Source organism: Apis cerana, linkage group LG11 (assembly GCF_029169275.1).
Source record: "Apis cerana isolate GH-2021 linkage group LG11, AcerK_1.0, whole genome shotgun sequence".
NCBI classification, from domain to species: Eukaryota; Metazoa; Arthropoda; class Insecta; order Hymenoptera; family Apidae; genus Apis; species Apis cerana.
In genome coordinates this window covers 9,793,599-9,814,692 of record NC_083862.1, presented here as the reverse complement: position 1 = coordinate 9,814,692, position 21,094 = coordinate 9,793,599, and the positions used below count along the sequence as shown (strand labels likewise).

General features: G+C 34.9%; 2 long non-coding RNA genes across 5 annotated transcripts in view; one reads left to right on the top strand and one right to left on the bottom strand.

Moving 5' to 3' along the window:
• The window catches only part of LOC133666957 (uncharacterized), a 28,859-nt gene extending 8,849 nt beyond the window's left edge, over nt 1–20,010 (bottom strand). For 2 of the 4 annotated variants that reach the window (XR_009831878.1, XR_009831880.1), the window contains exons 1-2: nt 19,118–19,502; nt 18,203–18,837 (exon numbers count right to left, since the gene is read on the bottom strand). This is a non-coding gene — a long non-coding RNA (uncharacterized LOC133666957). Of the gene's footprint in view, nt 1–5,458; nt 6,432–13,614; nt 18,838–19,117 lie in introns of those variants that run through there. The other 2 variants (XR_009831877.1, XR_009831879.1) reach the window with 2 other exon arrangements.
• Nucleotides 18,786–20,321, top strand: LOC133666958 (uncharacterized). Its single transcript, XR_009831881.1, has 2 exons — nt 18,786–18,923; nt 20,043–20,321. It is a non-coding gene; the product is annotated as an uncharacterized LOC133666958 (long non-coding RNA).
• Nucleotides 20,322–21,094: the final 773 nt, after the last annotated feature.

Below are 21,094 nucleotides of genomic sequence, written 5' to 3'. Positions count from 1 at the left end.
CGATTAATTAAGGAATAAGATTTACGTGGGAAACACTTAGCCGCTCGATCTCGCTCTCATGAATATGCAGACGACCCGAGAGGAATTAATCGCTCGAATACACACGTCTGTATATTTAAAAATGGCGACAGTACGAAAAGCGCGAAATTTTTATATCATTCAAACGTGATACCGTTACCTTGTCCCTGCTTAATCGCGCGAAACACGTGTGTTTACCGATTATTGATTTAATAATCGCGATATTATAGCAGGTATTATTTTATCGGCTATTTTTTTTGTTTTTTTTTTTTTAGAATATCGAATTTCAAAATAGATATTTTATTTTCGTTTTCACTCTGGTAATTAGTTGAATATGTTGGAAATACCAACGACGTTTTAGAATTTAGTTAGGATTAATAGTTGAACGTCAATTGAGTTAAAGAAAATAAAAAATTCAATTTAAAAATAATTAAATATTAAAATTCGTTCGAGGCGATGAATGGTAAAAATATAATGATGTTAAAATGTGTACCTTTTTTATTTTCGTTATTACCAATTTTATTTCAATTTCGCGAATAAATATTTCCTGGCACGGATCATTATTTCATCGCGCGATAAAAATTTTAACAAATTTTTCATCTACCATTGATGCTACTATTATACAGTCATTTGAAATCTTAAGTAGGAAATTTATTTCAACTGTGATGAAAGCGCGTGTAAACCAAAGTGTATAAACACAGGCCAGCATGGACTCTTTAGAGGGAGTCGTTATTAATAAACGTTATTACGCCCATGACGTAACGTGCTGGCTTCTGCAACAGGTTAGTATGGCCGAGTCCTTTACAGTTACCCGTGTGCAGTTCGTTGCATTCTAACGGAACCATCACTCTTCCGGAAACGTCGCCAAAGATCTATATCCGATCCCCTTAATCGCTGCGACCGCCGCGAAATTCGATAATAAACGTTGGATAAACGTTCGAAACTATCATATAAACAAATTCGATTCTCTTTATTTTCAATGACAAATAAAAAGTTCGAATAAAGTTGAAGATTAAAAATGGGAAACTTTTGCATATTCAAAGATTTTTACAATTGTTTTTAAAATTTATATATGAAGAATGTTCTTAAAGTCGATATATATATATATAAAAGAGAAAGAGTACGAAAATTCACTGATTCAAAGGATACGAAGATTTTGGTTTTATAAATTATTATCCTCTTACGTCGATATTGAAATCATCATATAAGCTAAACTTTTTCTCGTTACTGTACCTAAAATTCTCTAACGACCTAACAAAATAAACGATTAGAAGAAGAAATATCGGAGATGCTGATCAGACCAAGATGCAAACGTAACACGAGTGTGCTGAATCGTCGTCTTTTTTAAACAAAGTTTACGATTACCAGAGTAAAAATAGATAGCTAGTTGATAGCTGCCATCCGCCAAAGCATCCTTTTTCAATGGCGGACAGGAGAGTTGATTCTGCGAAGAAAACCGATAAAACCGGTCACCTCGTGTCAGCTCGTTATCAGCGATACCCCTCGCGTTCTAGGAAACAAAATCGCTATCACCGTCCTTGAATGACAAAATGATCGACACAACTAGCACGTGTCACATCGCAAAAGCAACAAAGAAGAAATGTTTTAAGTGTGATAAAATCTTTCTTGTCGAATATTTAGCAATAAATTGTTACGAACAAATGTTTCGTTTAATCAAACGGAGCAGAAAAGTGATTGAATTTTATTTTATATTTTGACTTTTTTCTTCTCTTTTTACACGGTTATTTGAAAGATACTTGAGTGTTAGATCGAGTTTTCGAGGAGATAAAAGTTATGATAAATTATGAATAAATTTTATTATTTTATAAGTATTCTAGAATATAATAGATTAAAATTTATCCAAACGATATATTTGACGAAGATCGTAAAAGATTATCGATTACTGTGTATCAAAAATAATTTAGAACGAGATGTATCGGTGAAAATTATCGATTATTAAACAAATATAGATTAAAAATATTAATGTAAAGTGTCATCTAACTTGCTTATTATTCGGTAATCAATTTTATTTATTCGATAGCCAAAGAAATTTTGATCGAATTGAGATAACAATTATATAATGAAACGAGAAATTGTAAAAGAAAAACGTTTGACGATCCACAGGTTGGATCTCATTTAAGATCCAAAAAAAAAAAAGAGATATCATATCTCTGTGAACAAACATTTCAGAGTAAAAAATTGCTTTAATAACTTTTATTTAAAAAAAACACTTTCAAGATCTCATCCGACGATGAGATACAAAGATTCGAATTAATTCGAAATAATTTTTACTCCATTATTACGTCTCGCAAAGCAAATATATCAAGTGCAAAAAGATATAAAAATAAAAAGAAAAAGGAAAATGGGAAGAGACAGTGCTCCAAGTGAAAAGGGAAGGAAGCGTGCAGACGGTGAACGAACCGAACGGCCGAGTGAAATAAGCGAGCGGACGGGGAAAATGGATTCTAGCGAGTGTTAAGTGGAAACGGGCGGGAATGCACAGACCGGGAAAGAGAATGCTAGTGCAAAGTGCGCATACACACGGAACAGTGGCTGCCGTGCGAACGACACCTTCGACCTCGCGATTGCTTCCTACTACAAAATCTTGGCTTCGAATCAAACGTTTCAGAAATGGAACGATAGAAAAGGAATAAATCGAACAACTTTGTGACGAGAGAAATGTTTTTCTTGCTTCAAGAAATTGTGAAATATCGATTAAAACGACCGATATTTATAAATGCTATTAAAAATATTAATTCATAACCAGCTTTTCTCTCTCTATATATAGATACAATCCTTACGTAATTAATAATTTTAGAAATAATTTAAAAATTATTAAAGCTACGAATTTTTAAATTTTATCTAAATTCGATCTCTATATATAATACAATTAAATAAAAGAAAAAAAAACCAGTCATTGCCCCGTGCGATTAAACGATCTTTAAAAATCATAGCAGTATAAAACGAAAAAGAAAATTAAAGAAAAAGCGTACGTACATTTGACGCGTAACGAGACGGACACGAGTGTAAGAGGAAACAGAGAAGCGGAAGGAGGAACGAAAGAACGATGGAAGTTCGTGTTGCGGTATTTGCGAAACGATTTAGTATTATTATTAGTCGGATCGTTGGAATCGCGCAAGGTCGCATCCTCCACTCCATCCTCTTCCTCTTCCCCCTCCCCCTTCCCCTTGTATCTATACACGACGGATCGTAAAGGCGCGGAACCGGCGCTAAAAAGCGCGACGAATCGTATATTCGCCTCCTTTCGTCGAGAGATTAGATCGATCCTCTTGATTCGCGTGATTACACGATAAGAAATAATCCATGATCGGATCATCAGAGGATCGGCCAAGGCCACCGTTCGAAATTATCGCGATAGATTACGTGGAAATGGATGATGTGGATGATGATTGTAAAGATGGTTTTCGACCGTTATTGATTCATTACAGACTTTTTGGATTTATCTATATTTTGCATCTCGAAAGCACGAGGTTATTTTTCCATGATAATTAATTTTGAGAATTTACAAAGTATGGTATGCTGATTAAGTTAAAGTTCCATGTAATTCTCATCGTTACTAATAAGATTTAAAATTCATTGTCGATAAATGACGAATTCTATTTTGTCGATTTCATAGAATTTCAAAGCTCGTTGATAAATAGAATTTGGCTTTTCTTTTTGGAATTTGAAAATTCTATTCTTCGGATAACTTCTCGAGCAAATTTCGAAGCAACGTGATGTTCGCAAACAAGAAGATACGAGAGAAACGCGTAGTCATCCGTTTAGCGTAAATAAAAATCGGCCATGGATTCGATAAAAATCGCCAGAAGCCGCACGATAACGCACGATCTTATTACGCAGCGCCAAAAGTTTGTGACTAAGGCGATAAGCTACGTAGTATTTTTAGGAAGAGACAAATAGATGGGACGATACACGCACATACGCAGATACACGCGCAAACACACTTTTGACTCACCGGTGATCAAAAAGAGAGGGCAAACGTGGCTAAACAAATGCTTTTCCGAAAGCATCGAGAGCTTGATCATCTTAAATATTCTCGAATCAAAAAATAAAATATAGATGATACACATGACAGATGATAATGAAGAAGCAAAATATTTGTTAAGTGTCGAACGAATTCATTCATGTCACAATATTTCAAAAAAAAAAAAAATATTCCAAGAAATCTACATTTTGTAAGAGCAATAGAAAAGAATTTAAAAAATTTGGCCCTGAAAAGATTAAAATTACAAGCGTTAATTATCGATCCAAGAAATTAAATTCTCCAAGACTGGGATCACGATCCAAGGTCCAAGGACGATTTCTTCGAGAACTGACGTAGGGTTCGCCTTTGGAGAGCTGGAATGGATTACGTGGAGGAGTTCCGGTGTTTTTTTCGTGGGTCAACCGAGCAGAGATCTCTCCACGGGGTCACCTCCAGGCTTGACCGATGGAACGAATGCAGAACGATGACTAATCTGGCGAATGACGATTAGTAGACGATTAAAAAGACTTCGAGGATATCCAGTCCACGGAATTCATTTGTTTTGAATTCGCCATAAATTCTTTTTCCCACTTTTTTCCACCTCGGTTTCTCTCAAAGTAAAGAAAAAAAAAAAAATAGTTGTCCCGATGATATTTACTTTTTTCTATTTTTTGCTGATTTTTTTTTTATCTTGAGTTGGCATATTTTAACAATTTTTTCTCTCTTTTTTTTTCCTTTTACTGCCATGATTATTAATTCTTTGTTTTATTCGGATAAAATAGATTCGAAACTTGTCAAGGAAACTTCCATTTTTCCCCACCAAGAAAAACTTTAATTAATTTTCCACGTCAGTTGGGTGGAATCAAGAGAGCGACGCATGCTCTAAATTCCTAAAATTTTTCACCCGTCGAATTTTCATCGCGAAGACAACGATCTTGGAATTAATATTCAACATCTTCGTCATAGCTGTGCACACGTATACAAGTTATGCAGCTTTTATGTAATTTTGCATATATATTTATGATTCTCAAGCTCGTTCGATATTTCTTCAAATATAATCGTGAATCGATAACGAAGATTCTTTCAATTGCATAATCCACGTGGCATTTTTCTTTCTTTCCTTTTTTTTTTTTTTTTCCTTCACGCGCAATATATTCCGCAAAATAAGCAGCTGGTAAACACATTGACGTCACGAAAGAGTTTCACGTTTTACGCGGCGATCGAAATCGACGTATTGTTCCGTGTCGATCTTCGTGTCGCAACTTCGTTTTTCGACGAAGGGTCGAAGTTCAAGTTTCGAAGAAGCGCCATTCTAATTCCGTGATCGAAATGGCGCAATGGCGTGCAATTCGGTGTTATTCTTTGCTTTTGAACGATTCGGCAGGCTATATTTCACGTATCGCGGTTGCCAAGAAGAACTTTGTTTAGTTTTGCAATGAAAGTAAGAGAAAATGATTCGGTATATTTAGGATTGTTTATTTGTAGAAATGCGGAGATATGTTTATTCACGCGTATACACACACGGAGAATTATTATATTTGAAGAAAGGAAATATTAGAAATTTGAAATCTTTGCAGCGCTCCTCGTAAGTAGAATGAACTCTTTCAAACTGGAAATTTGAAAGATAATGTAATTACGAATTGGATACACAGTGTGCAATCTTTTAAATAAATTTCCTCGATATTCATATTTATATTTTATACACATTACTTGTTTCTCCTTTACTTTGTAAAAATAAAACCGTACGTTCTATAATAGTTTCTTTCCTTCGGTTTTGTAAAATATTTTTCTTACGGCGAGATATACACGTTGATTAAACAATAAATAACTTTTATTCCTTTCCTTAGTTCGATAGTTTAAATTTCACTGCGCACAAAGAAATAAAGACGACTCGTTCGTGATATATTCATCGAGGCGGTACGATTTGGTCGATAGTTTGTTAAAAAAGAGAAATAACGTTAAGCATACGCAATGTTATTCGGGAAACAATCGAGCATTACCGATTCCGTTCCATCCAATTTTCATTTTTTCCTTCTTTTCTTTTCTTTTTCTTTTTTTTTTTTTCAACGATGGAAAAAACGATTGTTAAAAATATATTAAAACATTCGTGGCGTTGTTTACAAAGTGGATGAAAGAGCAACGTCAACCTCGATACGTCGATTTCGTAGAATTAGACCTTGATTCGGTAAAGCTCTCTTCTTCCTTCTCCTCTCTTCCCTCGCGCTCGAAGGAAACGAAATTCGATTAAATCCATAACGAAACACCACAGCTGGTGTGTGATTATATATAAGCGAAACCAGACGAAAACAATGCCAGCTTGGAAATTATTCACGATCCGGAATAATGTAATTCTTCTTTTTTTTCTCTCTCTCTCTTTCTTCTTCTTCTTCTTCTTCTTCTTCTTTATTTTTTGTTAGCTTTTGCGTAGCTTAAAAAAAAAAAAAAGATATCGGTATATTGCAAGTATAAATTTAAAAGGGGTCAAAAAGAACGATTTTTACTTTGAAATTATACACAAGGTGAACAATGACGTAACAATTTTAACGATATACAAATATCGCGTGTATTTTTAATGAGAAAATAATAGTCTACGAGATTAGTTTTTTATTTGAGAATGAATATGTATTCGTGTGTTTCTTTTTATTCTTTTTATTCTAAGTTATTTCTTCTTCTTCTTCTTCTTCTTCTTCTTTTTTTCTTTTGATAGTGGAGCTGTAAATAAATATCCAAGGAACAACATTTTTGAGAAATAGCTTATCGAGTTTTGCTATGTAAAAGTGAAGTAAAAAAAAAAAAAAAAAAAGATTGTATTTCGTCGCTTATTAAATTTTTTTCTTAAAAAAATTCTTTTCTTTGTAGAGGAAATTGGAATATTTGACAAGGTTCATCTGTCCGTCGTTTAACAGAATTTGTTTTTTTACTAGTCTGTTAATTTTTCTTCATAATCGAATCATAATTAGCAATCGTACGATTTGTCTTACATAATCGATTATTTATATATATATATAATTCGCGCAAAAAGTATAAAATAACTGAAAATTTAACATTTTTTTAAAATTTATTCCGAAATTTTAAAGAGAGAATCAAAGTTTGAAGTTTCGAAAATTTTCAATCATACAGAATTATTACGATAAATCAAAAAAAATTTTAACCCTTCTAATAATAGCTTCAAAAAAAAACTCTAACATCACAATTCTCTCTCTCTGCCATTTCCTTTAATCCAAACCTTCAAATTCCAAAATAATAATAATAATAATAATAATTACCTAGATACTTAAATTAAATTAAAATCCACTTCATTCGCCAAAATTCATACCGCTCCTCCTTTCTATTCTTACATTTGATCTTTTTCTCGAAATTCCAAAAAAAAAAAAGAAAAAAAGAAACTGAAACTAAAAAGTCCAAATCCATTGGAATCACGACCGCAAAGGTCACGATTTCCGATCGATGGGACGACCTTCGTTGCGCAAAAGTGGCGATTTACGGAACCGGAGGGATCGAGGAGACACGCCGCCGCGACGAAAGAAGGAAAGAAACGTGGATATTATTATTCACGAATATAAAAGGAAGGCTGACGCACGCGGTGTCGCGCTAATCGCTGGTAGCCCGACGCGACCTCGTCGTCGTCCGATAACGAGGAAAGATTATGCCCAAGGACAAGGCCGCCGCGATTGTTCGAGAGACATTGCGACGAATCCGACGAGGAAGGTAAACGCGGCAATCAGCCGCCGTTTAACCTGTTAACGTGAAATTCGATCGTTGTGACAATTTTACGTAAGAGAAAGATGATGCGAAAGAAGTAAGAGGGAAAAAAGAAAAAGAAAATGTAACGAGTTTTCGTGGATTAGTTCGGTCGTGTTTGTCGAGGAAAAAAATTTATCTCGTTTATTTTTTTGATTATTGAATATCGTTAAGAATCGTGAGATAAGTTTCGTGGTTCGATTTGATTTCGTGAAATTCGCTGTAATGATTTTATAACGTAATTGAGAGACGTCAATAGAATGAGAGAGAGAGAGAGAGAAATGTAATGAGCAAGCGTGATTTACGTATTTTTGTTGAAAAAGTTTATACGTTTATGACGATGATGTATAAATGATATTGAATATTCGATTTGTTTTTAATGAATATTTGAAAATTGTGGAAGAAATTGATAAGTTTGATCGTAATAATTTTCGTTTAATAGGGAGAAACGTAAGAGAAAGGATATTGTAATAAGCAAGTGCAATTTAGAAATCCACAATTCGATCATCTGGAGTATATAATTAAAATACAGTAAATAATTACTCCTTATAATATTATACGCAGAAACAATCTTTGAATGTAAAAAAAAAATCTCGTTTAATTTTTCATGAATTGAAATTTTTCATGAATTCGACGAATTCAATATCGTTTCAAATAAAATATTCAGATAACTTTGTGTTAATAATTTTTTTGCATATAGAAATCGATCGAAATTAACTTCGTTTTTCTTCATACGCACGCAATTTCTAATCAATGCAAGTTCCCTGAAAAAAGAAAAGGAAAAGCGTCAGCCCATTACAAAACCATTTTCGAAATTGCTTATATCTGTCAAGATTCCTTCTTCCTTTCCTGTCCAAAAATTGCAATTGGTTACAAAAGAGGGCATTCCATTTGTTTTCGAATTCTTTACATTTTGTACGGAAATACGGAAACGTAACAGACATCCGTTTCCTTCTGCTTCCACGTCCCGTTACGTCACAACACGACTTCCGCCACAGATTTGCGTCACGTTTTACAGTTCGTTCTCATGCGAACAGGTTTCTCACATCCCTTCGTGCCCCTTGAATTAATTTGAATCGATCGTTCACGTGTTCGGATTCGACTCCAATGTTTTTCGAATTTCACAATTGTGCCACGAAGATGGACAAATATACGTTTGTTGTTGAGAAAAACAAAGGAAGAGGAAGAGATGCATATATACGATTTGTATGAAATTTTAGAAGCTTGTCTTTCGAAGAAGATTATCGTATTTCAGAAATTCTAATTCAGGATAAATAGGATAATTTTTTTTTGTGAAAAATTAAATATGGTAGTACTTTAAGTGATACGATTTTCGATAAAATTCTTTTCCAAAAAGAAAAAAATCCAAGAATGTATATTTCTATCGTTGATAATTGAAAAAAATATCACTGTTTTAGATTTTAAGGAAACGCTTTGTCTAGAATAAATCTAATAACGAATATGAAAGAAATGCAGGTGGATAAAATTGGATTGTTTGTTATTAAAATTATTCGCCACTAATACGTTTATGTTAATATACACCTAACTTAGAAGTTTCCGTTTGACGTATTTTAGCTAAGCGTATCAGCAACTTAAATTTGTTATATCGGATACATGATCTTAAAAATGATTCAAAAGAAGGGAGAATTTATATCGCCGGTGACGGCAGAGCAGGCTTATTCCGTACGTGTAAGCAAATCGTCAACAGAATACGATACGTGAGAATGATTTACAACGGCAAACAAGACACATCGAGCTTTGCGAGCTTTTGAAACGTTTCCAATCCTGTATACTAGTATTTAGTTTGCATTAAAAATTACAAAATTGTTTTCTACATGGACAAAGAAGGAACTTCGCTTTTAAATGAATTCTATTTTTCTTTCTTTCTTTTCTTTTCTTTGTATAACAGTCACGAGAGAAACGTTCAATGACGCAATAAGTCGAACGTGACGTCCTTTCTGCATAGTCATTCGCTTTTTCACAATCAAAGATCGATCTGATCGTGATGTAAGGTCAAGCGGAAGTTCTTTGCCTGACACGATCGCAACGCTTCCGTTGAGTATGATCATCTACGCAAGAGATCTTAAAGATTCTCTGATCAAAGAACATTTCTTTCATTGTATACACACACACGTATATTTATATGATGAGTTCTATGATTTTAAGAAAAGCGAAGAATTAAAAGTATCGATTTTTATATTGATTCAATCGAATATAAAACGAAATGTTATGATAAAAATCTGAAGATTAAAGAGAAAAAAAGTGATACGAACGTCTTGAGGATCTCGGCACAAGGGCGAAACGAAAAGAAAGAAAAAAAAAAGATGAACCCAACACGGAAACGGGGAAAGAAAAATTTCGATGGCATTCCAATTTATTTTTCGTTTTTAAACACGAATGGAAGAGCACGTAGTGCTCCTCTGGTTTCTCTGTGGTTCGAGGAAACATGAGTCAAAAAGACGAACGTAGCGTGGCGCCTTCTCAAAGTCCATCGTTTCGGTTTTTCCTGGAACGACATTAGATCTATTTTATCAACGTTAACCTTGATGTAACAGAACCCCCTTCCACGAACGAAAAATATATCAGTTTATCGTAGAATTCGAAGGATAAGTATGCGCGACCTTGTCGTTGATTTATCGCGGCTTCGAGCCGTTATCACAAAATTCTCAATGAATTTTACAGATGACTTTAAGAGTTTCGAACGAATAATTTTTCACGAGGCGCAAGATATTTTATGTTACCATTCTTCTCACTTTTCTTGCGAATAATTTTTCGAATCGAGAATTCGTATTCGTTCTTCGCGAAGATTGTGCTAAAATATTGCTTATTCTAATTTATTTATTTCTTTTTTTTTTCTTTTTCACTCATTAGCGAGATAAATTAAGCAAAATATGTATACATTAATGAAACATGTATACGTAAAGGTGACATAATAACATAATGTATTTATAATAATGGAAAAATTTATGAGGTTATTTTTTAAAGATAAAATTCATAATAGACGTTATGTTCCATTATATTTTGTTCCCGGTATCCATGTATATATATTGTATATATTAAACAATATTTCTTGTGATTACTATATTTTTAATTAATATTCATAAAATAGATGCAAAATAACGCTTTGAACATATATATTATCACAACAACTTCTCTTGTATACGTATTATTTATCAGTAGATTGCGAATCTTTATGCAAATATTTTCCATGTGCGTTTGCATATTAAATATAAACGACATAAATGAATATGTTACATATTTTTCTTTTTCCATCAATTCCTCTCACGTGATAATTCATCGATTAGAATTAGCAATTAAATAAAAATTCTTGGAATCTTCCAAAAATCCTTTTTCGATTCCTCTGCGATATAATAACGAATACTAAACGAATTACCACAAATTCACAAGATATAAAAATCAAAAATAAATAAATAAACAAATTTACTTTCCATCATTGGAAATTCTACACTCGCTTCGATAACAAATTATTACGCAGTTCGCAACATCGATCCCATTCAACAGAGACAATTTTACTCGAATAGAGTAGAGTTACACACACACATGCGCGCATACATAAGTTCAAGAAACCTTCGCCGTTAATAAGCCGCGATAATTTCCAACACCGATACGTTTTCTCCAAACGATTCTCTATTTGACCGCGTCATTTAAACACATCGCAACTTGTATCCAGATCTCTGATAACGGCTCGTGTTATCGCGGTATAAGGAGTTCAAGTACGAGATCTGGTCGCCTCGTTCGATCATAACCTCGAACAACGCCATTCGAATGGTTACCTAGCGAGGTTGCGTTCGAAAAAAAAGAAACTCGGGCGGAAACGTAACGAAAGAGAGGAAAAGGAAAGAAAATTGGGAGGGTTAGCTGGAATTACAGATAATATAAGCTCTATCAACTGAAATGTCTCACTCTTATTTCTCGTGTAACAAGATGGTTACCAAGGTGGTTGCTCGTAAGAGAAACAATATGGCGGTAATAGGTTGTTTGGATGTAGGGCAGATTTTTAAGGTTAACTTAATCCTCTACCATTATTCGTGACGATATTAGGAATTTATCGAGAATGGAGTGTGAAATTTATAATTAGAATTTATCCAAAGATTGGTAATTATTTCTAGAAAGATTTTAAATGAGATGAAATTAATTTAAAATTAATTAAGATGAATAATATATATATTAAAAATAATAATCAAAAACGAAGAATCAAAGATCTCGATCGTTCCATCAATTCGCCAATCAAATTCACCCATCCAAAATATTATCTCCTCTCAGATATCTGCCTCCGTTTATCTGACCCATCGATACTACCTAATATCCGCAACACCGTTCCAACAGGATTCTTTGTGGCCCGTCGAGGCCACCGAGAGGCCATGGAATTTTATTTTTCGGCCGCATATTATGTCAGCATTATGTATAGACTCTTGTTCCGATGTGCTTCGATCTTTTCGGCCAGAAGTTTCGAGACGAAGGCCGGCCACGCACGAGGAACGGCCGAGCGTACTGTTCGACGTCCTTGCGACAGTTTTAGTATTTCAACTTCGGGTTCGTGAGGGAATCTCACCTCAGGAAAACGTGTAAAGGCCCGTTTATATTACGCGTTCAGACATAGAACGGTGGTAATAAAACGGTTCCGTTGGAATGGAGAACGCTAGCTGTTTATATTATTGGTTCACGTGTGGGGCACAACGTGTGATGATGTAAGATGATGTAAGAAGATGTTTAATTTTCCACCCTTTTGAAATTTATTTTGGAAGAATATTAGTTATCTGCAATTCAGCTTTCTTTTTCTTTTTCTTTCATTTTTCTTCTTTTCTAGATTCTTCTGTAGATAGATAACCGAGAAATTTTTGTCATTCGTTTCCGATATTTTTAATTTGATATCAAATATGGATGACTTTTATTGAAGTTTATATCGAAGATAATATTTTATTGATAGTGTATCAATTATATCCTATTGAAGTTTTCTTAAAAATATAAATCCTGGGCTCAGATGAGACTTAAGGTTTTCATTATTAGTTAATAATTAAACGTTTTTGTTGTTTTTTGCAATATGAGATTGTTACAACGTAATTATTTTTTAAGGCAAAATGGATAAGTACAATAGTTGCGCAAAAGTTTTCGCAACTCTTCTTTGATGAATATCTCGAGAACAAGAATTCAAGGCGCTAGTATCTTTCTAATTAGGTCAAGTGGCATTTTAGGATGTTTTGTCTATATATATATATATTATTGCTAAGTTATTTGGCGCATTGTGTAATTTCGGAGAACGAATCATTATGAGAATGAAGCTTGTTGATCGAAAAATATCAAGCAATATTGGATGGAATTGGGTTGATAAGTTTTATATTTGTCACATTCAGGAGGATGATCCTCCTGAAATTTTTTTCTGATCAACGATGAATTAACGAAAATCCATCGATAGAGTTTAATAGAATCTTTTGTTACGAAAAGGATTTAAATTAGGACATTCAATTCAAGATTCTTGTATACTTCCTTATACATCTTACTTCTAAAATCTTGTATATAACTTTCAACGTTAGGATTTTCCATGAAATTATTAAATCCTTGGAGAACAGATCTGACACTTTATATCTAACAACTGTGATACAATTGAACTGAAATAAATGATAAATGATAAAAAAGAAAAAGAATTTCATAATATATCTAAATCAATTTTTTAATAATAAATCAATTTATCGGAGAAGAGAAGAGAAGAGAAGAAAAAAAGTACGAAATATCCATAATATTCTCCCCCTTCCCCCAAAAAAAGAAAAAAACGTAAACTCAATAACGTTTAAACGAATCAAATTACATGAAACGAGTACAAGTGTCCATCGACTTGCAAACGTATGACTTACGTGTCACGCGCTCGCGTATACGAGTATCTCGTTATCTTGGCTCGTATACGCCTCGATATCGGCGTGATTCAGCGGACGACGAGTTCAAGTACGGGATCCAGAGCGTGGACAGATCTTAACCTCGAGCAACGTCACGATCGTTTTGATCGTACAGTGCCGCTTCGAGGAAACTTTATCTGTCGGCCATCCCGACCTTGAGCCTCGAGCGCCTCCACGAGCGGACGCTTCGAAAATTCCCGATTTTCGAGCCTCGGGGAAATGTATAATCGCTGCTGACGCCGCGTTTATTATTGCCGGTGATCCGCGCGTAACTCTTCCCCTCCCCCGCCATCGTCCTTTTCGCTCCATCTCTTTCAGCTTCCGCTTTCTTCGATTCCTCACCTTCTTTGATTCCTCGACAGATTAATGATATATATATATTCAAAGGCTGTTTCGTGCCGGTTTGCTTTACTTCGTTTTTTTCTTCTTCTTCCTCTTCTTCATTCTCTTCTCTGCGAATTATTTATTTCCGCGATAAATCCATGATGTTACACGATCGTGATTCATTCGTAAAGTAAGAGTTCTGAGTTGAATTTTAAGGAAATAAAATTGGCAGAAAAATTTTAAAACATCCGGATATTTTCTCTTCTTTTTTTTTTAATTGATAGAATAATAGTATGTCTATTAATTACCAATTGAAAATACCGTTTGATTTCTCAATTTTGAGAACACGGTCGCTTTTTATAGCGAGTACAGTCGAGTAGTAGCCTTCGAATAACCTCTCCCCTCTTCTCTCATATTTTATATAATTACACGAAAATATATTTCTATGTAAGACAGATTCAAAGAGATGTTGAAAAAGATAAATTATCCATCGTAAAAGTGAAGCGATTTGTAATTTTCTCCTCCTAAATAATAATAATAATAATAGTAATTGCATCGATCATCCGATCCATCCTGCGATCTTTCCTTCTTTCTTTTTTTATTTCTTAAAAGTAAGTCAAGTGTCCAATGACTTGAGGATGGCATCGCGTCGAAGGAAGATGACCTTCTTCGCGACCGAGGAATCCGTTCAGAGGCGGTCGCGGTAATCCGCGGCCAGAAAACGCGAGACCAATCGATCATTCCGAGAGGGGACAAGGGCAGACCCGTTTTATATAATCGGCGGACACGTCAGTGATCGCACGTTGAAAAGGTTAAAGCGAGCGTGGCGGAGCCTCGATCAACGATGGAAACCAGCCGTCCCGAACCGATCTCTCGCCATATTCTCCCAGACATTTACGTTTTCGTGATTTGCTTTCTTTCCTTTCTTTTCGGAATTTCTCTTCTTTTCTCTCTTCTTTTTTTAATTGGATTTTCGAGAAATTGGATCTCGCAGAGACGGGATGCAGAGTTGTTTAATTTTTGCGCTCTTTTTCTTTCTCTTTTCTTTTTTTTTTAAAGAAGGTGGATCACGAAGAATTTTATATTTTTAGATCGAGGAATTGAGAATTTGTACATACGATTTGTATACGAGAATATCATTTTTTTACGTATTTTCTATACTGTTGTGTATATTTTTAAGTATAATAAATGCATGAATGTCTGCAGTTTATCGACGAGGTAATTATTGGGATACAGAGGTTGGGAGTCCTTGGGATTATTGGAGTGTAATAACGGTAAAGGTTGGGTTTATATTTGGATTTAATAGGAATAGTTGAATTTCTGCGTTTATTCTCTGAAAATATTTAAAAACTCGATTTCTTTATTATTTACAAAATGGTGATATAACGATGAAATATTCGATAATTGTAGAAAATTGAAATTGGGATTAAAAAGATTTAGAAAATTAGAAAGTAGGGATCGAGAGAAATGGGATCGTTTGATTTCTTGTTTCGAATTTTTTTAAAAGTCTATTATTTTCGAACTAAATTTTTTTTTTCTTTTTTTTGGAAATATTCGGAGAAACGATGATGAGGAAATTATATTGGTTCGAAGAATTTGGAATCCTTGGAATTATCGGGGTGTAATAATGGTAAAGGTAAATTTATATTTGGAATCTCGATAGGAATCCTTGAATTTACGTTTCGTTTTTCTAGAATGACACACATATGAAATTAAATTTTTAGTACGATATTATTAACACGTTCCATTAAAAATTATTAACGCTAGCTATTCTAACTTATAATAGAAATACAAAGAAGATTATATATATATAAAAATAACAGAAATATACGAAGAAATATTATTTCAACCGTTAATATCCTGATAATTTACTGAATAATATTTATTTTTCTTATGTTATATGTTACTTTAGACTCATAAAGAGTTTCAATGTAACTCGTGTTATTGCTGCGTATTTAACGAGATACATTTTCTACTATTCAAATATTCAATGAATAATATTCCTTCCATGTTTTTTCAGTATAAAATTAATATCGTACGTCTTGACACCTTGTGCAACGAAGAAAGATCTTACGACTAATTAGTCAAATCAAGAGATGAAGAGAAGTATAATATCGATATGTTAATATTTGAACGTTTAAAAAAAGAACAGAATGCAACAACGATAATGATTCGAAAATCTTTTTTCTTTTTTTTTTTTTTAATATGTAATTAAACACAATTAATATAAAATATGAACAAAAACACGTTTCCTCGCACGTTTATCTAAAATTTCATCGTATCTTGTACAATTAATACAATCTTGCTCAAACAAAGCGAAACGTACGATCGAACAGCTTTTCCAAAATTCTTCAAAAATATAAAATTCAACAATACAATCAATAATAATCATCGTTGCACGATGTTACGATGTCATAAAATCCAAAAGAAAGATAATCATTATCTTTCCATGACACGCGATCTCCACGATCTCGCCAATAAATCATCGAAATTGATAAAAAGCCTCAACACGTTTTTATTTCTGGACCGCAATCTTTCCCGAAATACAACACGCTTCTTTATTTTCCTTTCTTAAATTCACGTTGTAAACGATAATACCTCAAAAAGTTCTGCCTACCAAGATCCCTATCTAGTTTCTAATTCAAAAGTTTTCAGACTACTTACAAAAATACTTCTTCTCTCCGAGGAATCGAAAAAGTAAAGAAAATTTCACGAGATATAATTATAACCTAAAAAATTTAGTCGCAAGATTTCTCAAAGGAAAAGAAAAAAAAAATTAATGTGTCTAAGCAAAAATCCACTAATGCACGAGGATATGCACGTATACAGTGATGCAATTGTCATTGTTGGTCGCTCCCCTAAGAGATTATCAGATTATCCTCTCTACGTGCATATCTGAGATGACCGTGGGGCACGCCGAAACTTGTCGATCCGTACAAATTTCAAGGCCTGCATGAGGCGTCGTACGAGAGAACACGTGCGTCGTCCCTCCAAGGTCGCGATGGTATGATCTCTCCGCTCCGTGTCCTTGAGCGGAATAGGTGCGAGAGACGAGACACTTTAACACGCGGTGATACGGTTCGTCGATACTTCGTGATTGTTGGTTGGAAAGTCGAGTTGAATTTGATTCGATAGAGGGAGTGAGATCTGCGAGGATTTGATGGTTAGATGAATGAACGACGTCGATCGAAGAATTGGAATTGAATAAATTATAGAGGAAACGAAGAATAATTGTTTGTCATCAGAGCGAAGAAAATGCAGGGAGAAGTTTCGAAAGAAATTCTGGAAAAAGTAACGAGAGATAAAGTGATTAAAGGGGAGCGTGGAAAAGACGAATTCCTACTTAAAAGGTTAGCTCTGAAGCTATTAAAGAATCGGAATGACAAGATCGAGAATGATGAAACGTTTTAAAGCGCGAAATGGAACGGGGATGGATGAGTTGGTGCTTCCTATTGTTTGGCATATAATTAAATGGTATACGTACAAGATCGTGGCACAATATGTTGCAGTGGGATAGTATCGATTACTTGGTCGCGGTTATATATTTATGGATGTTTTATTATAGCTCGGTACGTTGGAATTACGTATGGAACGTTCATATATATACACTATATACACTATTATTCTACGTTGTTGAAAATCTTGTTCCATCGGTGGTTCGCATTTATTTTTACCGCCCTTTTCTTTTCTCTCTCTTTTTTTTTTTTTTTCTACGACACCACGTGACACATATTTCGAAGCGCGACGCGATGGCCGCGCAATTCAACCGTAAGTGAAATAGGTCGATAAAGATCAGACAAGGTGAGACGATAATTCGGTAACAAAGTCGAAAGTATTTTTATTACGACCGGCCACCTTGCTCGAACTATTTCTGTGAAAATCATAGATCGTTTCGATGTATTATAACGCGTTAATAATAAAAGCAAAGTTCAAAAGTAATTGCAATTAGCTAAGAGACGAGTCTTTTCTTTTTTTTTTTTCATTCCAATTCCGTCTTCTAATAAACGCACAATATTTACGATCCGTGTAATGAAATCTCGATTCACGTTTCACTAGACGGATCAAATTACACGAGTTAATAATAATAATAATAATAACACCAGTTGAAAATGATTGGAACGAGTGATTTTTTTTAACATTCATACGTTCGCATTGTAAAATTTGATTTTAGCAGAGTCTAATTTCCCCTAGAATAAAAAGACACTAGCTCGTTATATCATCTTACCTAAATGCACGTCGCTGTATTTACAAAAAGAACGATTGGCCACGAATCGTTCAAATCCAATTTCTCGCCAAAACTGAGATTAATTTCCCCTAAAAAAAAAAAAAAAAAGAAAGAAATCACAATTATATAATCACGAAATTCCCAATTCTCGCAATGATCGGCAACATTGCTCCATCCAAATTCCGAAGAAGGGGGGGGCGCATCGCATATCTGGGACCCACCGCGACAAAACGCCACCAATTCCCCAGAATTGAGGTTAATTTCCCCCTCCCTCCCCAGAAAGGACAAGCCCGGCTCACCGCACGTATCCCAAGAGGACAGGATTTCGATTGGTTTCAGAATCGACGCACGGATGGTAGCGGGTCAGCGATGGTAAACGATGCCGATTATAGTCGCGTTGGTGGTGGTGGTGGTGGTGGCGGTGCATGACTGGTTGCCGATATGTCTGTATACGTGTCCGTCCCAGCCGCCCGTGACCACGTGGCCTTGTCCTTGTACGACGTCGACGTCGAGCGCTCCGTGCCACCGACACCCGCCGTCGGTCGCCGTGGAACCTTCCTACGACGTGCCGTGGCGGAGAGAAGAGAGATGCCCCGCTGTGCCCCCGATGAAACGCAGCTAAAGCCCGATTTACGCTACAATTGTAATTGAGGATAAAGGAGAGGCGAGGGATCGTGGTTGTTTGACACGGTTGCAGCTTCGAAAGAGAAGAAACATATACGTATGTGTATTGTTGGTGTATGTAGAAAAATGTGAAGACGCTCGCGATTGGACGAGATGCGAGACAGAGATGTCTCGCTATAATTGCTGATATCTAATTTTTTTCGAGGAAAGGAAGTTCGAAGGAGATAAAATGTACATCGAAACGGTTCTGCACATATTCAAGATGATGTATCTTATATAGTTTAGACTTACAGTGTTCTTCCTCTCGTTCGATTATTTTTTGCACTCATTTCCAACGGAGTTGGAGTCGATCTTGGAAGAATTTTTTTTTAATTCTTTTTTACGACGTCGGTGTGGACGAGCCTTCGGTCGGCGATGATCACGCGGACGACGATCCAAATAAAGAGCGCGGTGGAAACGTTTTACGCGGAAACGAAGACGCCGTTTAACGCGGAATTACGAGTTAATCCGTCTCTTGCCAACGGAGAACTGCGTCATCCGTAACTGTAAATCTTCTGCCCATCGATTCGGCACGACCTTCGAGAGGCCCGCTAATTGTTCTCGAATGAAATCGTTCTCGAGAACATTTACACGTGTATGTTGTATCAACGTTTTTATTCCATCGTTACAAACGAATCATTGTAATTATCGTAATATCGTACTATTTTTCATTTTCACATTTTTCATTCGGTTATAATTGGGACCCGTATTTTTGAATGAAAAGAAATTAAGATTATATATTTTCAATATATATCCGATCGCCTTGTTTGTATCCTTTTATTTCGTTATCAAGGAATAAAAAATTGAATATATCATCAGCACATCTCCATAAGGATTAAAATTAATCGTTTTCCATTTTGTACGTATTAATAAATTCGCTTATGTCGAAAATATTTATTACACATCGTCGGCTTTAAAGAATAATCGAGAGAAAGATTGGAAATCTTCATCGATCGTTAATATATATATATATATAAAGCCATCATTTACTTTCGTAAAATTAATTTCGCAAGATTATTCGGAAATGAATAGCAGAAGGGAACAAGAGAAGATTGCTTCTCGCGTAACGTTATGCAATTTGATTAAAGACTTCTCGAAGTCAGGGGACAGAGTAGGTTTGCTGAGAGGAGGGTCGCGAAGATGTTTAGCTGATTCGTATTTTCGTTCGCGGTTTCAGATGATCCATCGGTCTTGTGTCGAGAATGTCGAGCTTTGAGACGCTGATCGGGCAAAGTTTGAAGAGGATACGTTTCACGAGGCTACGATTTCTGAGCCGCCAACCACGTCACACGTCGTTTATATTATAATTATTCTTTATCCATATTATCAACGATAGACTTCCGTTCGAAAAAGAAAAAAAAAAGGAAAAAAACAGTTTTGTAAATTTATTATATAAATTATAAATTGTAGTTGTTTGCGTCATTGTGACGATATATTAAATTAGTTACTCTTATGATTTCTTACGCTTAATATTTCTTTCCATCTTTCCTAGAAAAAAATTCGATCGATAAATATGACATTCGTTATGTAAGTAGACTATGCACTCCCGATGTACCAAGTGTCCAAGCAGATTTATGTACGCTGGCCGCGTGGGTTACAAAATTAGAACATTTTGATTAACACGGTATATGAAAACCTTTCAATAAAAATACCTTTCGACAAAGGACAGAGATAAAATGTAGCGGGATAACTCGTTGATAATTCGTTGCCAGAAGATGATAACTTTCCCCGATCATTATTTAATTGCGAACGAATACGAGAATGAATAAAATAATTTAGCTGTTTCATCATTTGAAAAAAAAGAAAAAAAGAAAAAAATTACATTATGTGCGGTATTTAAGTATCATTTTCCATCCGGTAGAATGTGACGTAAATAACATTATCGCGTTACATAAAAGTAAGCTAAAACGAGAGTAGAATATTTTCGATTCCCTGATTCCGTTTCTTTATACAGTGAACAGGGTCACCGAAGAAGATATTACGCCACTCGAAATTTCAAGAAATCAACGCCAAATCCACGCCTGACCCATACACGACGATACGAATTAATAATTCAAACAATCGAACAACAACTCGAGTTTCGTACCAAACCAATTACATTCCCCAAATTTCATTCTAAAAAAAAGAAACAAGTGAAAAACATTTTTCACGATCACCCTACCAGGATATCACCCCTCCCATAACATTCGAGAGAAATCGATCCAACCAAAAATCGATCGCGATCAAAAA